The sequence below is a fragment of the Phyllobates terribilis genome, unplaced genomic scaffold (genome assembly GCF_046119375.1).
Source record: "Phyllobates terribilis strain yellow unplaced genomic scaffold, ASM4611937v1 Scaffold_2__4_contigs__length_985480577, whole genome shotgun sequence".
NCBI lineage: Eukaryota > Metazoa > Chordata > Amphibia > Anura > Dendrobatidae > Phyllobates > Phyllobates terribilis.
This window is the reverse complement of record NW_027362762.1, coordinates 587,188,385-587,210,113: the sequence shown is the minus strand read 5'-3', so window position 1 is coordinate 587,210,113 and position 21,729 is coordinate 587,188,385.

Sequence of the window (21,729 nt, the reverse complement as noted above, 5' to 3'; positions counted from 1 at the left end):
TCAGTTCTAGAGCGATTCGCCCAATGAGTCCTTGATATATTAGTTTTCAGCCAATTTTCGGGATTTTTGAAAATTTCACTTTTTTGTGAAAATATCCACTAAATGAGGGAATAATATGTGTGAGGGTTCCCCAGGAGAGTTCCGAATGTGTGTGGGTAGAATATATATCCCACGGGGGTAAAATTGAAAAAAGTTGAAAACATTTTTTTCTTGGACTTAGTCATTTTTCCGGCGTTTATCAGACTTTCAGATAGGGGAAATGTCAGTGAGCATTCCGATTTCAGTTCCAGAGCGATTTGCCCAATGAGTCCTTTAAATTTAGTCGTTTTCAGCCAATTTTCTGGATTTTTGAAAATGTCACTTTTTTGTGAAAATATCCACTAAATGAGGGAATAATATGTGTGAGGGTAGCCCAGGAGAGTTCCAAATGTGTGTGGGTAGAATATATATCCCACGGGGGTAAAATTGAAAAAAGTTGAAAATTTTTTTTTTCTTGGACTGTCATTTTTCCGGCGTTTATCAGTCTTTCAGATAGGGGAAATGTCAGTGAGCATTCCGATTTCAGTTCCAGAGCGATTCGCCCAATGAGTCCTTGATATTTAGTCGTTTTCAGCCAATTTTCTGGATTTTTTGAAAATTTCACGTTTTTGTGAAAATATCCACTAAATGAGGGAATAATATGTGTGAGGGTACCCCAGGAGAGTTCCAAATGTGTGTGGGTAGAATATATATCCAACGGGGGTAAAATTGAAAAAAGTTGAAAATTTTTTTTCTTGGACTGTCATTTTTCCGGCGTTTATCAGACTTTCAGATAGGGGAAATGTCAGTGAGCGTTCCCATTTCAGTTCCAGAGCGATTCGCCCAATGAGTCCTTGATATATAGTAGTTTTCAGCCAATTTTCTGCATTTTTGAAAATTTCACTTTTTTATGAAAATATCCACTAAATGAGGGAATAATATGTGTGAGGGTACCCCAGGAGAGTTCCAAATGTGTGTGGGTAGAATATATATCCCACGGGGGTAAAATTGAGAAAAGTTGAAAACATTTTTTTTTTTGACTTAGTCATTTTTCCGGCGTTTATCAGACTTTCAGATAGGGGAAATGTCAGTGAGCGTTCCGATTTCAGTTCCAGAGCGATTCGCCCAATGAGTCCTTGATATTTAGTCATTTTCAGCCAATTTTCTGGATTTTTGAAAATTTCACTTTTTTGTGAAAATATCCACTAAATGAGGGAATAATATGTGTGAGGGTACCCCAGGAGAGTTCCAAATGTGTGTGGGTAGAATACATATCCCACGGGGGTAAAATTGAAAAAGTTAAAAAAAATTTTTCTTGGACTGAGTCATTTTTCCGGCGTCTATCAGACTTTCAGATAGGGGAAATGTCAGTGAGCATTCCGATTTCAGTTCCAGAGCGATTCGCTCAATGAGTCCTTGATATTTAGTCGTTTTCAGCCAATTTTCTGGATTTTTTGAAAATTTCACTTTTTTGTGAAAATATCCACTAAATGAGGGAATAATATGTGTGAGGGTACCCCAGGAGAATTCTAAATGTGTGTGGGTAGAATATATATCCCACGGGGGTAAAATTGAGAAAAGTTGAAAAAATTTTTTTCTTGGACTGAGTCATTTTTCCGGCGTCTATCAGACTTTCAGATAGGGGAAATGTCAGTGAGCATTCCGATTTCAGTTCCAGAGCGATTCGCTCAATGAGTCCTTGATATTTAGTCATTTTCATCCAATTTTCTGGATTTTTGAAAATTTCACTTTTTTGTGAAAATATCCACTAAATGAGTTAATAATATGTGTGAGGGTACCCCAGGAGGGTTCCAAATGTGTGTGGGTAGAATATATATCCCACGGGGGTAAAATTTAAAAAAGTTGAAAAAATTTTTTTCTTGGACTTAGTCATTTTTCCGGCGTTTATCAGACTTTCAGATAGGGGAAATGTCAGTGAGCGTTCCGATTTCAGTTCCAGAGCAATTCGCCCAAAGAGTCCTTGATATTTAGTCGTTTTCAGCCAATTTTCTGGATTTTTGAAAATTTCACTTTTTTGTGAAAATATCCACTAAATGAGGGAATAATATGTGTGAGGGTACCCCAGGAGAATTCTAAATGTGTGTGGGTAGAATATATATCCCACGGGGGTAAAATTGAGAAAAGTTGAAAAATTTTTTTTCTTGGACTGAGTCATTTTTCCGGCGTCTATCAGACTTTCAGATAGGGGAAATGTCAGTGAGCATTCCGATTTCAGTTCCAGAGCGATTCGCTCAATGAGTCCTTGATATTTAGTCATTTTCATCCAATTTTCTGGATTTTTGAAAATTTCACTTTTTTGTGAAAATATCCACTAAATGAGTTAATAATATGTGTGAGGGTACCCCAGGAGGGTTCCAAATGTGTGTGGGTAGAATATATATCCCACGGGGGTAAAATTTAAAAAAGTTGAAAAAATTTTTTTCTTGGACTTAGTCATTTTTCCGGCGTTTATCAGACTTTCAGATAGGGGAAATGTCAGTGAGCGTTCCGATTTCAGTTCCAGAGCAATTCGCCCAAAGAGTCCTTGATATTTAGTCGTTTTCAGCCAATTTTCTGGATTTTTGAAAATTTCACTTTTTTGTGAAAATATCCACTAAATGAGGGAATAATATGTGTGAGGGTACCCCAGGAGGGTTCCAAATGTGTGTGGGTAGAATATATATCCCACGGGGGTAAAATTGAAAAAAGTTGAAAAATTTTTTTCTTGGACTTAGTCATTTTTCCGGCGTTTATCAGACTTTCAGATAGGGGAAATGTCAGTGAGCGTTCCGATTTCAGTTCCAGAGCAATTCTCCCAAAGAGTCCTTGATATTTAGTCGTTTTCAGCCAATTTTCTGGATTTTTGAAAATTTCACTTTTTTGTGAAAATATCCACTAAATGAGGGAATAATATGTGTGAGGGTACCCCAGGAGGGTTCCAAATGTGTGTGGGTAGAATATATATCCCACGGGGGTAAAATTGAAAAAAGTTGAAAAATTTTTTTTCTTGGACTTAGTCATTTTTCCGGCGTTTATCAGACTTTCAGATAGGGGAAATGTCAGTGAGCATTCCGATTTCAGTTTCAGAGCGATTCGCCCAAAGAGTCCTTGATATTTAGTCGTTTTCAGCCAATTTTCTGGATTTTTGAATATTTCACTTTTTTGTGAAAATATCCACTAAATGAGGGAATAATATGTGTGAGGGTACCCCAGGAGAGTTCCAAATGTGTGTGGGTAGAATATATATCCCACGGGGGTAAAATTGAAAAAAGTTGAAAATTTTTTTTTCTTGGACTGAGTCATTTTTCCGGCGTCTATCAGAATTTCAGATAGGGGAAATGTCGAGCATTCCGATTTCAGTTCCAGAGCGATTCGCTTAATGAGTCCTTGATATTTAGTCGTTTTCAGCCAATTTTCTGGATTTTTGAAAATTTCACTTTTTTGTGAAAATATCCACTAAATGAGGGAATAATATGTGTGAGGGTACCCCAGGAGAGTTCCAAATGTGTGTGGGTAGAACATATATCCCACGGAGGTAAAATTGAAAAAAGTTGAAAAAATTTTTTTTTGGAGTTAGTCATTTTTCCGGCGTTTATCAGACTTTCAGATAGGGCAAATGTCTGTGAGCGTTTCGATTTCAGTTCCAGAGCGATTCGCCCAATGAGTCCTTGATATTTAGTCGTTTTCAGCCAATTTTCTGGATTTTTGAAAATTTCACTTTTTTGTGAAAATATCCACTAAATGAGGGAATAATATGTGTGAGGGTACCCCAGGAGAGTTCCAAATGTGTGTGGGTAGAATATATATCCCACGGGGGTAAAATTGAAGAAAGTTGAAAAAAATTTTTTTTTGGACTTAGTCATTTTTCCGGCATTTATCAGACTTTCAGATAAGGGAAATGTCAGTGAGCGTTCCGATTTCAGTTCCAGAGCAATTTGCCCAATGAGTCCTAAATATTTAGTCGTTTTCAGCCAATTTTCTGGATTTTTGAAAATTTCACTTTTTTTGTGAAAATATCCACTAAATGAGGAAATAATATGTGTGAGGGTGCCCCAGGAGGGTTCCAAATGTGTGTGGGTAGAATATATATCCCACGGGGGTAAAATTGAAGAAAGTTGAAAAAATTTTTTTTTCTTGGACTTAGTAATTTTTCCGGCGTTTATCACTTTCAGATAGGGCAAATGTCTGTGAGCATTCCGATTTCAGTTCCAGAGCGATTCGCCTAATTAGTCATAGATATTTAGTCGTTTTTAGCCAATTTTCTGGATTTTTGAAAATTTCACTTTTTTGTGAAAATATCCACTAAATGAGGGAATAATATGTGTGAAGGTACCCCAGGAGAGTTCCAAATGTGTGTGGGTAGAATATATATCCCACGGGGGTAAAATTGAAAAAAGTTGAAAATTTTTTTTTTCTTGGACTGTCATTTTTCCGGCGTTTATCAGTCTTTCAGATAGGGGAAATGTCAGTGAGCATTCCGATTTCAGTTCCAGAGCGATTCGCCCAATGAGTCCTTGATATTTAGTCGTTTTCAGCCAATTTTCTGGATTTTTTGAAAATTTCACGTTTTTGTGAAAATATCCACTAAATGAAGGAATAATATGTGTGAGGGTTCCCCAGGAGAGTTCTGAATGTGTGTGGGTAGAATATATATCCCACGTGGGTAAAATAGAAAAAAGTTGAAAACATTTTTTTCTTGGACTTAGTCATTTTTCCGGCGTTTATCAGACTTTCAGATAGGGGAAATGTCAGTGAGCATTCCGATTTCAGTTCCAGAGCGATTTGCCCAATGAGTCCTTTATATTTAGTCGTTTTCAGCCAATTTTCTGGATTTTTGAAAATGTCACTTTTTTGTGAAAATATCCACTAAATGAGGGAATAATATGTGTGAGGGTAGCCCAGGAGAGTTCCAAATGTGTGTGGGTAGAATATATATCCCACGGGGGTAAAATTGAAAAAAGTTGAAAATTTTTTTTTCTTGGACTGTCATTTTTCCGGCGTTTATCAGTCTTTCAGATAGGGGAAATGTCAGTGAGCATTCCGATTTCAGTTCCAGAGCGATTCGCCCAATGAGTCCTTGATATTTAGTCGTTTTCAGCCAATTTTCTGGATTTCTTGAAAATTTCACGTTTTTGTGAAAATATCCACTAAATGAGGGAATAATATGTGTGAGGGTACCCCAGGAGAGTTCCAAATGTGTGTGGGTAGAATATATATCCAACGGGGGTAAAATTGAAAAAAGTTGAAAATTTTTTTTTCTTGGACTAAGTCATTTTTCCGGCGTTTATCAGACTTTCAGATAGGGGAAATGTCAGTGAGCGTTCCCATTTCAGTTCCAGAGCGATTCGCACAATGAGTCCTTGATATATAGTAGTTTTCAGCCAATTTTCGGGATTTTTGAAAATTTCACTTTTTTGTGAAAATATCCACTAAATGAGGGAATAATATGTATGAGGGTACCCCAGGAGAGTTCCAAATGTGTGTGGGTAGAATATATATCCCACGGGGATAAAATTGAGAAAAGTTGAAAAAAATTTATTTTTTGACTTAGTCATTTTTCCGGCGTTTATCAGACTTTCAGATATGGCAAATGTCAGTGAGCATTCCGATTTCAGTTCCAGAGCGATTTGCCCAATAAGTCCTTAATATTTAGTCGTTTTCAGCCAATTTTCTGGATTTTTGAAAATTTCACTTTTTTGTGAAAATATCCACTAAATGAGGGAATAATATGTGTGAGGGTTCCCCAGGAGAGTTCTGAATGTGTGTGGGTAGAATATATATCCCACGGGGGTAAAATTGAAAAAAGCTGAAAACATTTTTTTCTTGGACTTAGTCATTTTTCCGGCGTTTATCAGACTTTCAGATAGGGGAAATGTCAGTGAGCATTCCGATTTCAGTTCCAGAGCGATTTGCCCAATGAGTCCTTTAAATTTAGTCGTTTTCAGCCAATTTTCTGGATTTTTGAAAATGTAACTTTTTTGTGAAAATATCCACTAAATGAGGGAATAATATGTGTGAGGGTAGCCCAGGAGAGTTCCAAATGTGTGTGGGTAGAATATATATCCCACGGGGGTAAAATTGAAAAAAGTTGAAAATTTTTTTTTCTTGGACTGAGTCATTTTTCCGGCGTCTATCAGAATTTCAGATAGGGGAAATGTCGAGCATTCCGATTTCAGTTCCAGAGCGATTCGCTTAATGAGTCCTTGATATTTAGTCGTTTTCAGCCAATTTTCTGGATTTTTGAAAATGTAACTTTTTTGTGAAAATATCCACTAAATGAGGGAATAATATGTGTGAGGGTAGCCCAGGAGAGTTCCAAATGTGTGTGGGTAGAATATATATCCCACGGGGGTAAAATTGAAAAAAGTTGAACATTTTTTTTTCTTGGACTGAGTCATTTTTCCGGCGTCTATCAGAATTTCAGATAGGGGAAATGTCGAGCATTCTGATTTCAGTTCCAGAGCGATTCGCTTAATGAGTCCTTGATATTTAGTCGTTTTCAGCCAATTTTCTGGATTTTTGAAAATTTCACTTTTTTGTGAAAATATCCACTAAATGAGGGAATAATATGTGTGAGGGTACCCCAGGAGAGTTCCAAATGTGTGTGGGTAGAATATATATCCCACGGAGGTAAAATTGAAAAAAGTTGAAAAAATTTTTTTTTGGAGTTAGTCATTTTTCCGGCGTTTATCAGACTTTCAGATAGGGCAAATGTCTGTGAGCGTTTCGATTTCAGTTCCAGAGCGATTCGCCCAATGAGTCCTTGATATTTAGTCGTTTTCAGCCAATTTTCTGGATTTTTGAAAATTTCACTTTTTTGTGAAAATATCCACTAAATGAGGGAATAATATGTGTGAGGGTACCCCAGGAGAGTTCCAAATGTGTGTGGGTAGAATGTATATCCCACGGGGGTAAAATTGAAGAAAGTTGAAAAAAATTTTTTTTTGGACTTAGTCATTTTTCCAGCGTTTATCAGACTTTCAGATAAGGGAAATGTCAGTGAGCGTTCCGATTTCAGTTCCAGAGCAATTTGCCCAATGAGTCCTTAATATTTAGTCGTTTTCAGCCAATTTTCTGGATTTTTGAAAATTTCACTTTTTTGTGAAAATATCCACTAAATGAGGAAATAATATGTGTGAGGGTGCCCCAGGAGGGTTCCAAATGTGTGTGGGTAGAATATATATCCCACGGGGGTAAAATTGAAGAAAGTTGAAAAAAATTTTTTTTCTTGGACTTAGTAATTTTTCCGGCGTTTATCAGACTTTCAGATAGGGCAAATGTCTGTGAGCATTCCGATTTCAGTTCCAGAGCGATTCGCCTAATGAGTCATAGATATTTAGTCGTTTTTAGCCAATTTTCTGGATTTTTGAAAATTTCACTTTTTTGTGAAAATATCCACTAAATGAGGGAATAATATGTGTGAGGGTACCCCAGGAGAGTTGCAAATGTGTGTGGGTAGAATATATATCCCACGGGGGTAAAATTGAAAAAAGTTAAAAAAAAATTTTTCTTGGACTTAGTCATTTTTCCGGCGTTTATCAGACTTTCAGATAGGGGAAATGTCAGTGAGCATTCCGATTTCAGTTCCAGAGCGATTTGCCCAATGAGTCCTTAATATTTAGTCATTTTCAGCCAATTTTCGGGATTTTTGAAAATTTCACTTTTTTGTGAAAATATCCACTAAATGAGGGAATAATATGTGTGAAGGTACCCCAGGAGAGTTCCAAATGTGTGTGGGTAGAATATATATCCCACGGGTGTAAAATAGAAAAAAGTTGAAAACATTTTTTTCTTGGACTTAGTCATTTTTCCGGCGTTTATCAGACTTTCAGATAGGGGAATTGTCAGTGAGCGTTCCGATTTCAGTTCCAGAGCGATTCGCCCAATGAGTCCTTGATATTTAGTAGTTTTCAGACAATTTTCTGGATTTTTTGAAAATTTCACTTTTTTGTGAAAATATCCACTAAATGAGGGAATAATATGTGTGAGGGTAGCCCAGGAGAGTTCCAAATGTGTGTGGATAGAATATATATCCCACGGGGGTAAAATTGAAAAAAGTTGAAAATTTTTTTTTCTTGGACTGTCATTTTTCCGGCGTTTATCAGTCTTTCAGATAGGGGAAATGTCAGTGAGCATTCCGATTTCAGTTCCAGAGCGATTCGCCCAATGAGTCCTTGATATTTAGTGGTTTTCAGCCAATTTTCTGGATTTCTTGAAAATTTCACGTTTTTGTGAAAATATCCACTAAATGAGGGAATAATATGTGTGAGGGTACCCCAGGAGAGTTCCAAATGTGTGTGGGTAGAATATATATCCAACGGGGGTAAAATTGAAAAAAGTTGAAAATTTTTTTTTCTTGGACTAAGTCATTTTTCCGGCGTTTATCAGACTTTCAGATAGGGGAAATGTCAGTGAGCGTTCCCATTTCAGTTCCAGAGCGATTCGCCCAATGAGTCCTTGATATATAGTAGTTTTCAGCCAATTTTCGGGATTTTTGAAAATTTCACTTTTTTGTGAAAATATCCACTAAATGAGGGAATAATATGTATGAGGGTACCCCAGGAGAGTTCCAAATGTGTGTGGGTAGAATATATATCCCACGGGGATAAAATTGAGAAAAGTTGAAAAAAATTTATTTTTTGACTTAGTCATTTTTCCGGCGTTTATCAGACTTTCAGATATGGCAAATGTCAGTGAGCATTCCGATTTCAGTTCCAGAGCGATTTGCCCAATAAGTCCTTAATATTTAGTCGTTTTCAGCCAATTTTCTGGATTTTTGAAAATTTCACTTTTTTGTGAAAATATCCACTAAATGAGGGAATAATATGTGTGAGGGTTCCCCAGGAGAGTTCCGAATGTGTGTGGGTAGAATATATATCCCACGGGGGTAAAATTGAAAAAAGTTGAAAACATTTTTTTCTTGGACTTAGTCATTTTTCCGGCGTTTATCAGACTTTCAGATAGGGGAAATGTCAGTGAGCATTCCGATTTCAGTTCCAGAGCGATTTGCCCAATGAGTCCTTTAAATTTAGTCGTTTTCAGCCAATTTTCTGGATTTTTGAAAATGTCACTTTTTTGTGAAAATATCCACTAAATGAGGGAATAATATGTGTGAGGGTAGCCCAGGAGAGTTCCAAATGTGTGTGGGTAGAATATATATCCCACGGGGGTAAAATTGAAAAAAGTTGAAAATTTTTTTTTTCTTGGACTGTCATTTTTCCGGCGTTTATCAGTCTTTCAGATAGGGGAAATGTCAGTGAGCATTCCGATTTCAGTTCCAGAGCGATTCGCCCAATGAGTCCTTGATATTTAGTCGTTTTCAGCCAATTTTCTGGATTTTTTGAAAATTTCACGTTTTTGTGAAAATATCCACTAAATGAGGGAATAATATGTGTGAGGGTACCCCAGGAGAGTTCCAAATGTGTGTGGGTAGAATATATATCCAACGGGGGTAAAATTGAAAAAAGTTGAAAACTTTTTTTTCTTGGACTAAGTCATTTTTCCGGCGTTTATCAGACTTTCAGATAGGGGAAATGTCAGTGAGCGTTCCCATTTCAGTTCCAGAGCGATTCGCCCAATGAGTCCTTGATATATAGTAGTTTTCAGCCAATTTTCGGGATTTTTGAATATTTCACTTTTTTGTGAAAATATCCACTAAATGAGGGAATAATATGTGTGAGGGTACCCCAGGAGGGTTCCAAATGTGTGTGGGTAGAATATATATCCCACGGGGGTAAAATTGAAAAAAGTTGAAAAATTTTTTTTCTTGGACTTAGTCATTTTTCCGGCGTTTATCAGACTTTCAGATACGGGAAATGTCAGTGAGCATTCCGATTTCAGTTTCAGAGCGATTCGCCCAAAGAGTCCTTGATATTTAGTCGTTTTCAGCCAATTTTCTGGATTTTTGAATATTTCACTTTTTTGTGAAAATATCCACTAAATGAGGGAATAATATGTGTGAGGGTACCCCAGGAGAGTTCCAAATGTGTGTGGGTAGAATATATATCCCACGGGGGTAAAATTGAAAAAAGTTGAAAATTTTTTTTTCTTGGACTGAGTCATTTTTCCGGCGTCTATCAGAATTTCAGATAGGGGAAATGTCGAGCATTCCGATTTCAGTTCCAGAGCGATTCGCTTAATGAGTCCTTGATATTTAGTCGTTTTCAGCCAATTTTCTGGATTTTTGAAAATTTCACTTTTTTGTGAAAATATCCACTAAATGAGGGAATAATATGTGTGAGGGTACCCCAGGAGAGTTCCAAATGTGTGTGGGTAGAATATATATCCCACGGGGGTAAAATTGAGAAAAGTTGAAAACATTTTTTTTTTTGACTTGGTCATTTTTCCGGCGTTTATCAGACTTTCAGATAGGGGAAATGTCAGTGAGCGTTCCGATTTCAGTTCCAGAGCGATTCGCCCAATGAGTCCTTGATATTTAGTCATTTTCAGCCAATTTTCTGGATTTTTGAAAATTTCACTTTTTTGTGAAAATATCCACTAAATGAGGGAATAATATGTGTGAGGGTACCCCAGGAGAGTTCCAAATGTGTGTGGGTAGAATATATATCCCACGGGGGTAAAATTGAAAAAATTGAAAAAAATTTTTTCTTGGACTGAGTCATTTTTCCGGCGTCTATCAGACTTTCAGATAGGGGAAATGTCAGTGAGCATTCCGATTTCAGTTCCAGAGTGATTCGCTCAATGAGTCCTTGATATTTAGTCGTTTTCAGCCAATTTTCTGGATTTTTTGAAAATTTCACTTTTTTGTGAAAATATCCACTAAATGAGGGAATAATATGTGTGAGGGTACCCCAGGAGAATTCTAAATGTGTGTGGGTAGAATATATATCCCACGGGGGTAAAATTGAAAAAAGTTGAAAATTTTTTTTTTCTTGGACTGTCATTTTTCCGGCGTTTATCAGTCTTTCAGATAGGGGAAATGTCAGTGAGCATTCCGATTTCAGTTCCAGAGCGATTCGCCCAATGAGTCCTTGATATTTAGTCGTTTTCAGCCAATTTTCTGGATTTTTTGAAAATTTCACGTTTTTGTGAAAATATCCACTAAATGAGGGAATAATATGTGTGAGGGTACCCCAGGAGAGTTCCAAATGTGTGTGGGTAGAATATATATCCAACGGGGGTAAAATTGAAAAAAGTTGAAAATTTTTTTTTCTTGGACTTAGGCATTTTTCCGGCGTTTATCAGACTTTCAGATAGGGGAAATGTCAGTGAGCGTTCCCATTTCAGTTCCAGAGCGATTCGCCCAATGAGTCCTTGATATATAGTAGTTTTCAGCCAATTTTCGGGATTTTTGAATATTTCACTTTTTTGTGAAAATATCCACTAAATGAGGGAATAATATGTGTGAGGGTACCCCAGGAGGGTTCCAAATGTGTGTGGGTAGAATATATATCCCACGGGGGTAAAATTGAAAAAAGTTGAAAAAATTTTTTTCTTGGACTTAGTCATTTTTCCGGCGTTTATCAGACTTTCAGATACGGGAAATGTCAGTGAGCATTCCGATTTCAGTTTCAGAGCGATTCGCCCAAAGAGTCCTTGATATTTAGTCGTTTTCAGCCAATTTTCTGGATTTTTGAATATTTCACTGTTTTGTGAAAATATCCACTAAATGAGGGAATAATATGTGTGAGGGTACCCCAGGAGAATTCTAAATGTGTGTGGGTAGAATATATATCCCACGGGGGTAAAATTGAGAAAAGTTGAAAAAATTTTTTTCTTGGACTGAGTCATTTTTCCGGCGTCTATCAGACTTTCAGATAGGGGAAATGTCAGTGAGCATTCCGATTTCAGTTCCAGAGCGATTCGCTCAATGAGTCCTTGATATTTAGTCGTTTTCAGCCAATTTTCTGGATTTTTTGAAAATTTCACTTTTTTGTGAAAATATCCACTAAATGAGGGAATAATATGTGTGAGGGTACCCCAGGAGAGTACCAAATGTGTGTGGGTAGAATATATATCCCACGGGGGTAAAATTGAGAAAAGTTTAAAAAAAATTTTTTTTGGACGTAGTAATTTTTCCGGCGTTTATCAGACTTTCAGATAGGGGAAATGTCAGTGAGCATTCCGATTTCAGTTCCAGAGCGATTCGCCCAATGAGTCCTTGATATTTAGTCATTTTCATCCAATTTTCTGGATTTTTGAAAATTTCACTTTTTTGTGAAAATATCCACTAAATGAGTTAATAATATGTGTGAGGGTACCCCAGGAGGGTTCCAAATGTGTGTGGGTAGAATATATATCCCACGGGGGTAAAATTGAAGAAAGTTGAAAAAAAAATTTTTTTGGACTTAGTCATTTTTCCGGCGTTTATCAGACTTTCAGATAGGGCAAATGTCTGTGAGCATTCCGATTTCAGTTCCAGAGCGATTTGCCTAATGAGTCCTTGATATTTAGTCGTTTTTAGCCAATTTTCTGGATTTTTGAAAATTTCACTTTTTTGTGAAAATATCCACTAAATGAGGGAATAATATGTGTGAGGGTACCCCAGGAGAGTTCCAAATATGTGTGGGTAGAATATATATCCCACGGGGGTAAAATTGAAAAAAGTTGAAAAATTTTTTTTCTTGGAGTTAGTCATTTTTCCGGCGTTTATCAGACTTTCAGATAGGGCAACTGTCAGTGAGCGTTCCGATTTCAGTTCCAGAGTGATTCGCCCAATGAGTCCTTGATATTTAGTCGCTTTCAGCCAATTTTCTGGATTTTTGAAAATTTCACTTTTTTTGTGAAAATATCCACTAAATGAGGGAATAATATGTGTGAGGGTACCCCAGGAGAGTTCCAAATGTGTGTGGGTATAATATATATCCCAAGGGGGTAAAATTGAAAAAAGTTGAAAACATTTTTTTCTTGGACTTAGTCATTTTTCCGGCGTTTATCAGACTTTCAGATAGGGGAAATGTCAGTGAGCATTCTTATTTCCGTTCCAGAGCGATTCGCCCAATGAGTAATTGATATTTAGTCGTTTTCAGCCAATTTTCTGGATTTTTTGAATATTTCACTTTTTTGTGAAAATATCCACTAAATGAGGGAATAATATGTGTGAGGGTACCCCAGGAGGGTTCCAAATGTGTGTGGGTAGAATATATATCCCACGGGGGTAAAATTGAAAAAAGTTGAAAACATTTTTTTCTTGGACTTAGTCATTTTTCCGGCGTTTATCAGACTTTCAGATAGGGCAAATGTCTGTGAGCGTTTCGATTTCAGTTCCAGAGCGATTCGCCCAATGAGTCCTTGATATTTAGTCGTTTTCAGCCAATTTTCTGGATTTTTGAAAATTTCACTTTTTTGTGAAAATATCCACTAAATGAGGGAATAATATGTGTGAGGGTACCCCAGGAGAGTTCCAAATGTGTGTGGGTAGAATATATATCCCACGGGGGTAAAATTGAAAAAAGTTGAAAAAAATTTTTTCTTGGAGTTAGTCATTTTTCCGGCGTTTATCAGACTTTCAGATAGGGCAACTGTCAGTGAGCGTTCCGATTTCAGTTCCAGAGTGATTCGCCCAATGAGTCCTTGATATTTAGTCGCTTTCAGCCAATTTTCTGGATTTTTGAAAATTTCACTTTTTTGGTGAAAATATCCAATAATTAAGGGAATAATATGTGTGAGGGTACCCCAGGAGAGTTCCAAATGTGTGTGGGTATAATATATATCCCACGGGGGTAAAATTGAAAAAAGTTGAAAACATTTTTTTCTTGGACTTAGTCATTTTTCCGGCGTTTATCAGACTTTCAGATAGGGGAAATGTCAGTGAGCATTCTTATTTCCGTTCCAGAGCGATTCGCCCAATGAGTAATTGATATTTAGTCGTTTTCAGCCAATTTTCTGGATTTTTTGAAAATTTCACTTTTTTGTGAAAATATCCACTAAATGAGGGAATAATATGTGTGAGGGTACCCCAGGAGGGTTCCAAATGTGTGTGGGTAGAATATGTATCCCACGGGGGTAAAATTGAAAAAAGTTGAAATCATTTTTTTCTTGGACTTAGTCATTTTTCCGGCGTTTATCAGACTTTCAGATAGGGCAAATGTCTGTGAGCGTTTCGATTTCAGTTCCAGAGCGATTCGCCCAATGAGTCCTTGATATTTAGTCGTTTTCAGCCAATTTTCTGGATTTTTGAAAATTTCACTTTTTTGTGAAAATATCCACTAAATGAGGGAATAATATGTGTTAGGGTACCCCAGGAGAGTTCCAAATGTGTGTGGGTAGAATATATATCCCACGGGGGTAAAATTGAAGAAAGTTGAAAAAAAATTTTTTTTGGACTTAGTCATTTTTCCAGCGTTTATCAGACTTTCAGATAGGGGAAATGTCAGTGAGCATTCTTATTTCAGTTCCAGAGCGATTCGCCCAATGAGTAATTGATATTTAGTCGTTTTCAGCCAATTTTCTGGATTTTTTGAAAATTTCACTTTTTTGTGAAAATATCCACTAAATGAGGGAATAATATGTGTGAGGGTACCCCAGGAGGGTTCCAAATGTGTGTGGGTAGAATATATATCCCACGGGGGTAAAATTGAAAAAAGTTGAAAACATTTTTTTCTTGGACTTAGTCATTTTTCCGGCGTTTATCAGACTTTCAGATAGGGCAAATGTCTGTGAGCGTTTCGATTTCAGTTCCAGAGCGATTCGCCCAATGAGTCCTTGATATTTAGTCGTTTTCAGCCAATTTTCTGGATTTTTGAAAATTTCACTTTTTTGTGAAAATATCCACTAAATGAGGGAATAATATGTGTGAGGCTACCCCAGGAGAGTTCCAAATGTGTGTGGGTAGAATATATATCCCACGGGGGTAAAATTGAAAAAAGTTGAAAAAATTTTTTTCTTGGAGTTAGTCATTTTTCCGGCGTTTATCAGACTTTCAGATAGGGCAACTGTCAGTGAGCGTTCCGATTTCAGTTCCAGAGTGATTCGCCCAATGAGTCCTTGATATTTAGTCGCTTTCAGCCAATTTTCTGGATTTTTGAAAATTTCACTTTTTTTGTGAAAATATCCACTAAATGAGGGAATAATATGTGTGAGGGTACCCCAGGAGAGTTCCAAATGTGTGTGGGTATAATATATATCCCACGGGGGTAAAGTTGAAAAAAGTTGAAAACATTTTTTTCTTGGACTTAGTCATTTTTCCGGCGTTTATCAGACTTTCAGATAGGGGAAATGTCAGTGAGCATTCTTATTTCCGTTCCAGAGCGATTCGCCCAATGAGTAATTGATATTTAGTCGTTTTCAGCCAATTTTCTGGATTTTTTGAAAATTTCACTTTTTTGTGAAAATATCCACTAAATGAGGGAATAATATGTGTGAGGGTACCCCAGGAGGGTTCCAAATGTGTGTGGGTAGAATATATATCCCACGGGGGTAAAATTGAAAAAAGTTGAAAACATTTTTTTCTTGGACTTAGTCATTTTTCCGGCGTTTATCAGACTTTCAGATAGGGCAAATGTCTGTGAGCGTTTCGATTTCAGTTCCAGAGCGATTCGCCCAATGAGTCCTTGATATTTAGTCGTTTTCAGCCAATTTTCTGGATTTTTGAAAATTTCACTTTTTTGTGAAAATATCCACTAAATGAGGGAATAATATGTGTGAGGGTACCCCAGGAGAGTTCCAAATGTGTGTGGGTAGAATATATATACCACGGGGGTAAAATTGAAGAAAGTTGAAAAAAAATTTTTTTTGGACTTAGTCATTTTTCCGGCGTTTATCAGACTTTCAGATAGGGGAAATGTCAGGGAGCATTCTTATTTCAGTTCCAGAGCGATTCGCCCAATTAGTAATTGATATTTAGTCGTTTTCAGCCAATTTTCTGGATTTTTTGAAAATTTCACTTTTTTGTGAAAATATCCACTAAATGAGGGAATAATATGTGTGAGGGTACCCCAGGAGGGTTCCAAATGTGTGTGGGTAGAATATATATCCCACGGGGGTAAAATTGAAAAAAGTTGAAAACATTTTTTTCTTGGACTTAGTCATTTTTCCGGCGTTTATCAGACTTTCAGATAGGGCAAATGTCTGTGAGCGTTTCGATTTCAGTTCCAGAGCGATTCGCCCAATGAGTCCTTGATATTTAGTCGTTTTCAGCCAATTTTCTGGATTTTTGAAAATTTCACTTTTTTGTGAAAATATCCACTAAATGAGGGAATAATATGTGTGAGGGTACCCCAGGAGAGTTCCAAATGTGTGTGGGTATAATATATATCCCACGGGGGTAAAATTGAAAAAAGTTGAAAACATTTTTTTCTTGGACTTAGTCATTTTTCCGGCGTTTATCAGACTTTCAGATAGGGGAAATGTCAGTGAGCATTCTTATTTCCGTTCCAGAGCGATTCGCCCAATGAGTAATTGATATTTAGTCGTTTTCAGCCAATTTTCTGGATTTTTTGAAAATTTCACTTTTTTGTGAAAATATCCACTAAATTAGGGAATAATATGTGTGAGGGTACCCCAGGAGGGTTCCAAATGTGTGTGGGTAGAATATATATCCCACGGGGGTAAAATTGAAAAAAGTTGAAAACATTTTTTTCTTGGACTTAGTCATTTTTCCGGCGTTTATCAGACTTTCAGATAGGGCAAATGTCTGTGAGCGTTTCGATTTCAGTTCCAGAGCGATTCGCCCAATGAGTCCTTGATATTTAGTCGTTTTCAGCCAATTTTCTGGATTTTTGAAAATTTCACTTTTTTGTGAAAATATCCACTAAATGAGGGAATAATATGTGTGAGGGTACCCCAGGAGAGTTCCAAATGTGTGTGGGTAGAATATATATCCCACGGGGGTAAAATTGAAAAAAGTTGAAAAAATTTTTTTCTTGGAGTTAGTCATTTTTCCGGCGTTTATCAGACTTTCAGATAGGGCAACTGTCAGTGAGCGTTCCGATTTCAGTTCCAGAGTGATTCGCCCAATGAGTCCTTGATATTTAGTCGCTTTCAGCCAATTTTCTGGATTTTTGAAAATTTCACTTTTTTTGTGAAAATATCCACTAAATGAGGGAATAATATGTGTGAGGGTACCCCAGGAGAGTTCCAAATGTGTGTGGGTATAATATATATCCCACGGGGGTAAAATTGAAAAAAGTTGAAAACATTTTTTTCTTGGACTTAGTCATTTTTCCGGCGTTTATCAGACTTTCAGATAGGGGAAATGTCAGTGAGCATTCTTATTTCCGTTCCAGAGCGATTCGCCCAATGAGTAATTGATATTTAGTCGTTTTCAGCCAATTTTCTGGATTTTTTGAAAATTTCACTTTTTTGTGAAAATATCCACTAAATGAGGGAATAATATGTGTGAGGGTACCCCAGGAGGGTTCCAAATGTGTGTGGGTAGAATATATATCCCACGGGGGTAAAATTGAAAAAAGTTGAAAACATTTTTTTCTTGGACTTAGTCATTTTTCCGGCGTTTATCAGACTTTCAGATAGGGCAAATGTCTGTGAGCGTTTCGATTTCAGTTCCAGAGCGATTCGCCCAATGAGTCCTTGATATTTAGTCGTTTTCAGCCAATTTTCTGGATTTTTGAAAATTTCACTTTTTTGTGAAAATATCCACTAAATGAGGGAATAATATGTGTGAGGGTACCCCAGGAGAGTTCCAAATGTGTGTGGGTAGAATATATATCCCACGGGGGTAAAATTGAAAAAAGTTGAAAAAATTTTTTTCTTGGAGTTAGTAATTTTTCCGGCGTTTATCAGACTTTCAGATAGGGCAACTGTCAGTGAGCGTTCCGATTTCAGTTCCAGAGTGATTCGCCCAATGAGTCCTTGATATTTAGTCGCTTTCAGCCAATTTTCTGGATTTTTGAAAATTTCACTTTTTTTGTGAAAATATCCACTAAATGAGGGAATAATATGTGTGAGGGTACCCCAGGAGAGTTCCAAATGTGTGTGGGTAGAATATATATCCCACGGGGGTAAAATTGAAAAAAGTTGAAAACATTTTTTTCTTGGACTTAGTCATTTTTCCGGCGTTTATCAGACTTTCAGATAGGGGAAATGTCAGTGAGCATTCTTATTTCCGTTCCAGAGCGATTCGCCCAAAGAGTAATTGATATTTAGTCGTTTTCAGCCAATTTTCTGGATTTTTTGAAAATTTCACTTTTTTGTGAAAATATCCACTAAATGAGGGAATAATATGTGTGAGGGTACCCCAGGAGGGTTCCAAATGTGTGTGGGTAGAATATATATCCCACGGGGGTAAAATTGAAAAAAGTTGAAAACATTTTTTTCTTGGACTTAGTCATTTTTCCGGCGTTTATCAGACTTTCAGATAGGGCAAATGTCTGTGAGCGTTTGGATTTCAGTTCCAGAGCGAATCGCCCAATGAGTCCTTAATATTTAGTCATTTTCAGCCAATTTTCTGGATTTTTGAAAATTTCACTTTTTTTGTGAAAATATCCACTAAATGAGGGAATAATATATGTGAGGGTACCCCAGGAGGGTTCCAAATGTGTGTGGGTAGAATATATATCCCACGGGGGTAAAATTGAAAAAAGTTGAAAAAATTTTATTCTTGGACTTAGTCATTTTTCCGGCGTTTATCAGACTTTCAGAAAGGGGAAATGTCAGTGAGCGTTCCGATTTCAGTTCCAGAGCGATTTGCCCAATGAGTCCTTAATATTTAGTCGTTTTCAGCCAATTTTCTGGCTTTTTGAAAATTTCACTTTTTTGTGAAAATATCCACTAAATGAGGGAATAATATGTGTGAGGGTACCCCAAGAGAGTTCCAAATGTGTGTGGGTAGAATATATATCCCACGGGGGTAAAATTGAAGAAAGTTGAAAAAAAATTTTTTTGGACTTAGTCATTTTTCCGGCGTTTATCAGACTTTCAGATAGGGAAAATGTCTGTGAGCATTCCGATTTCAGTTCCAGAGCGATTCGCCTAATGAGTCCTTGATATTTAGTCGTTTTTAGCCAATTTTCTGGATTTTTGAAAATTTCACTTTTTTGTGAAAATATCCACTAAATGAGGGAATAATATGTGTGAGGGTACCCCAGGAGAGTTGCAATTGTGTGTGGGTAGAATATATATCCCACGGGGGTAAAATTGAAAAAAGTTGAAAAAATTTTTTTCTTGGACTTAGTAATTTTTCCGGCGTTTATCAGACTTTCAGATAGGGCAAATGTCTGTGAGCATTCCGATTTCAGTTCCAGAGCGATTCGCCTAATGAGTCATAGATATTTAGTCGTTTTTAGCCAATTTTCTGGATTTTTGAAAATATCACTTTTTTGTGAAAATATCCACTAAATGAGGGAATAATATGTGTGAGGGTACCCCAGGAGAGTTGCAAATGTGTGTGGGTAGAATATATATCCCACGGGGGTAAAATTGAAGAAAGTTGAAAAAAATTTTTTTTTGGACTTAGTCATTTTTCCGGCGTTTATCAGACTTTCAGATAGGGCAAATGTCTGTGAGCATTCCGATTTCAGTTCCAGAGCGATTTGCCTAATGAGTTCTTGATATTTAGTCGTTTTTAGCTAATTTTCTGGATTTTTGAAAATTTCACTTTTTTTTTGAAAATATCCACTAAATGAGGGAATAATATGTGTGAGGGTACCCCAGGAGAGTTCCAAATGTGTGTGGGTAGAATATATATCCCACGGGGGTAAAATTGAAAAAAGTTGAAAAATTTTTTTTTTGGAGTTAGTCATTTTTCCGGCGTTTATCAGACTTTCAGATAGGGCAACTGTCAGTGAGCGTTCCGATTTCAGTTCCAGAGTGATTCGCCCAATGAGTCCTTGATATTTAGTCGTTTTCAGCCAATTTTCTGGATTTTTGAAAATGTCACTTTTTTTGTGAAAATATCCACTAAATGAGGGAATAATATGTGTGAGGGTACCCCAGGAGAGTTCCAAATGTGTGTGGGTAGAATATATATCCCACGGGGGTAAAATTGAGAAAAGTTGAAAATATTTTTTTTTTTTACTTAGTCATTTTTCCGGCGTTTATCAGACTTTCAGATACGGGAAATGTCAGTGAGCGTTCCGATTTCAGTTCCAGAGCGATTCGCCCAATGAGTCCTTGATATTTATTCATTTTCATCCAATTTTCTGGATTTTTGAAAATTTCACTTTTTTATGAAAATATCCACTAAATGAGGGAATAATATGTGTGAGGGTTCCCCAGGAGGGTTCCAAATGTGTGTGGGTAGAATATATATCCCACGGGGGTAAAATTGAAAAAAGTTGAAAAAATTTTTTTCTTGGACTTAGTCATTTTTCCGCCGTTTATCAGACTTTCAGATAGGGCAAATGTCAGTGAGCGTTCCGATTTCAGTTCAAAGAGCGATTTGCCCAATAAGTCCTTAATATTTAGTCGTTTTCAGCCAATTTTCTGGATTTTTGAAAATTTCACTTTTTTGTGAAAATATCCACTAAATGAGGGAATAATATGTGTGAGGGTACTCCAGGAGAGTTCCAAATGTGTGTGGGTAGAATATATATCCCACGGGGGTAAAATTGAAAAAGTTGAAAAAAAATTTTTCTTGGACTGAGTCATTTTTCCGGCGTCTATCAGACTTTCAGATAGGGGAAATGTCAGTGAGCATTCCGATTTCAGTTCCAGAGCGATTCGCTCAATGAGTCCTTGATATTTAGTCGTTTTCAGCCAATTTTCTGGATTTTTTGAAAATTTCACTTTTTTGTGAAAATATCCACTAAATGAGGGAATAATATGTGTGAGGGTACCCCAGGAGAATTCTAAATGTGTGTGGGTAGATTATATATCCCACGGGGGTAAAATTGAGAAAAGTTGAAAAAAATTTTTTCTTGGACTGAGTCATTTTTCCGGCGTCTATCAGACTTTCAGATAGGGGAAATGTCAGTGAGCATTCCGATTTCAGTTCCAGAGCGATTCGCTCAATGAGTCCTTGATATTTAGTCGTTTTCAGCCAATTTTCTGGATTTTTTGAAAATTTCACTTTTTTGTGAAAATTTCCACTAAATGAGGGAATAATATGTGTGAGGGTACCCCAGGAGAGTTCCAAATGTGTGTGGGTAGAATATATATCCCACGGGGGTAAAATTGAGAAAAGTTTAAAAAAAATTTTTTTTTGGCGTAGTAATTTTTCCGGCGTTTATCAGACTTTCAGATAGGGGAAATGTCAGTGAGCGTTCCGATTTCAGTTCCAGAGCGATTCGCCCAATGAGTCCTTGATATTTAGTCGTTTTTAGCCAATTTTCTGGATTTTTGAAAATTTCACTTTTTTGTGAAAATATCCACTAAATGAGGGAATAATATGTGTGAGGGTACCCCAGGAGAGTTCCAAATGTGTGTGGGTAGAATATATATCCCACGGGGGTAAAATTGAAAAAAGTTGAAAAAATTTTTTTTTGGAGTTAGTCATTTTTCCGGCGTTTATCAGACTTTCAGATAGGGCAACTGTCAGTGAGCGTTCCGATTTCAGTTCCAGAGTGATTCGCCCAATGAGTCCTTGATATTTAGTCGCTTTCAGCCAATTTTCTGGATTTTTGAAAATTTCACTTTTTTGTGAAAATATCCACTAAATGAGGGAATAATATGTGTGAGGGTACCCCAGGAGAGTTCCAAATGTGTGTCGGTATAATATATATCCCACGGGGGTAAAATTGAAAAAAGTTGAAAACATTTTTTTCTTGGACTTAGTCATTTTTCCGGCGTTTATCAGACTTTCAGATAGGAGAAATGTCAGTGAGCATTCTTATTTCAGTTCCAGAGCGATTC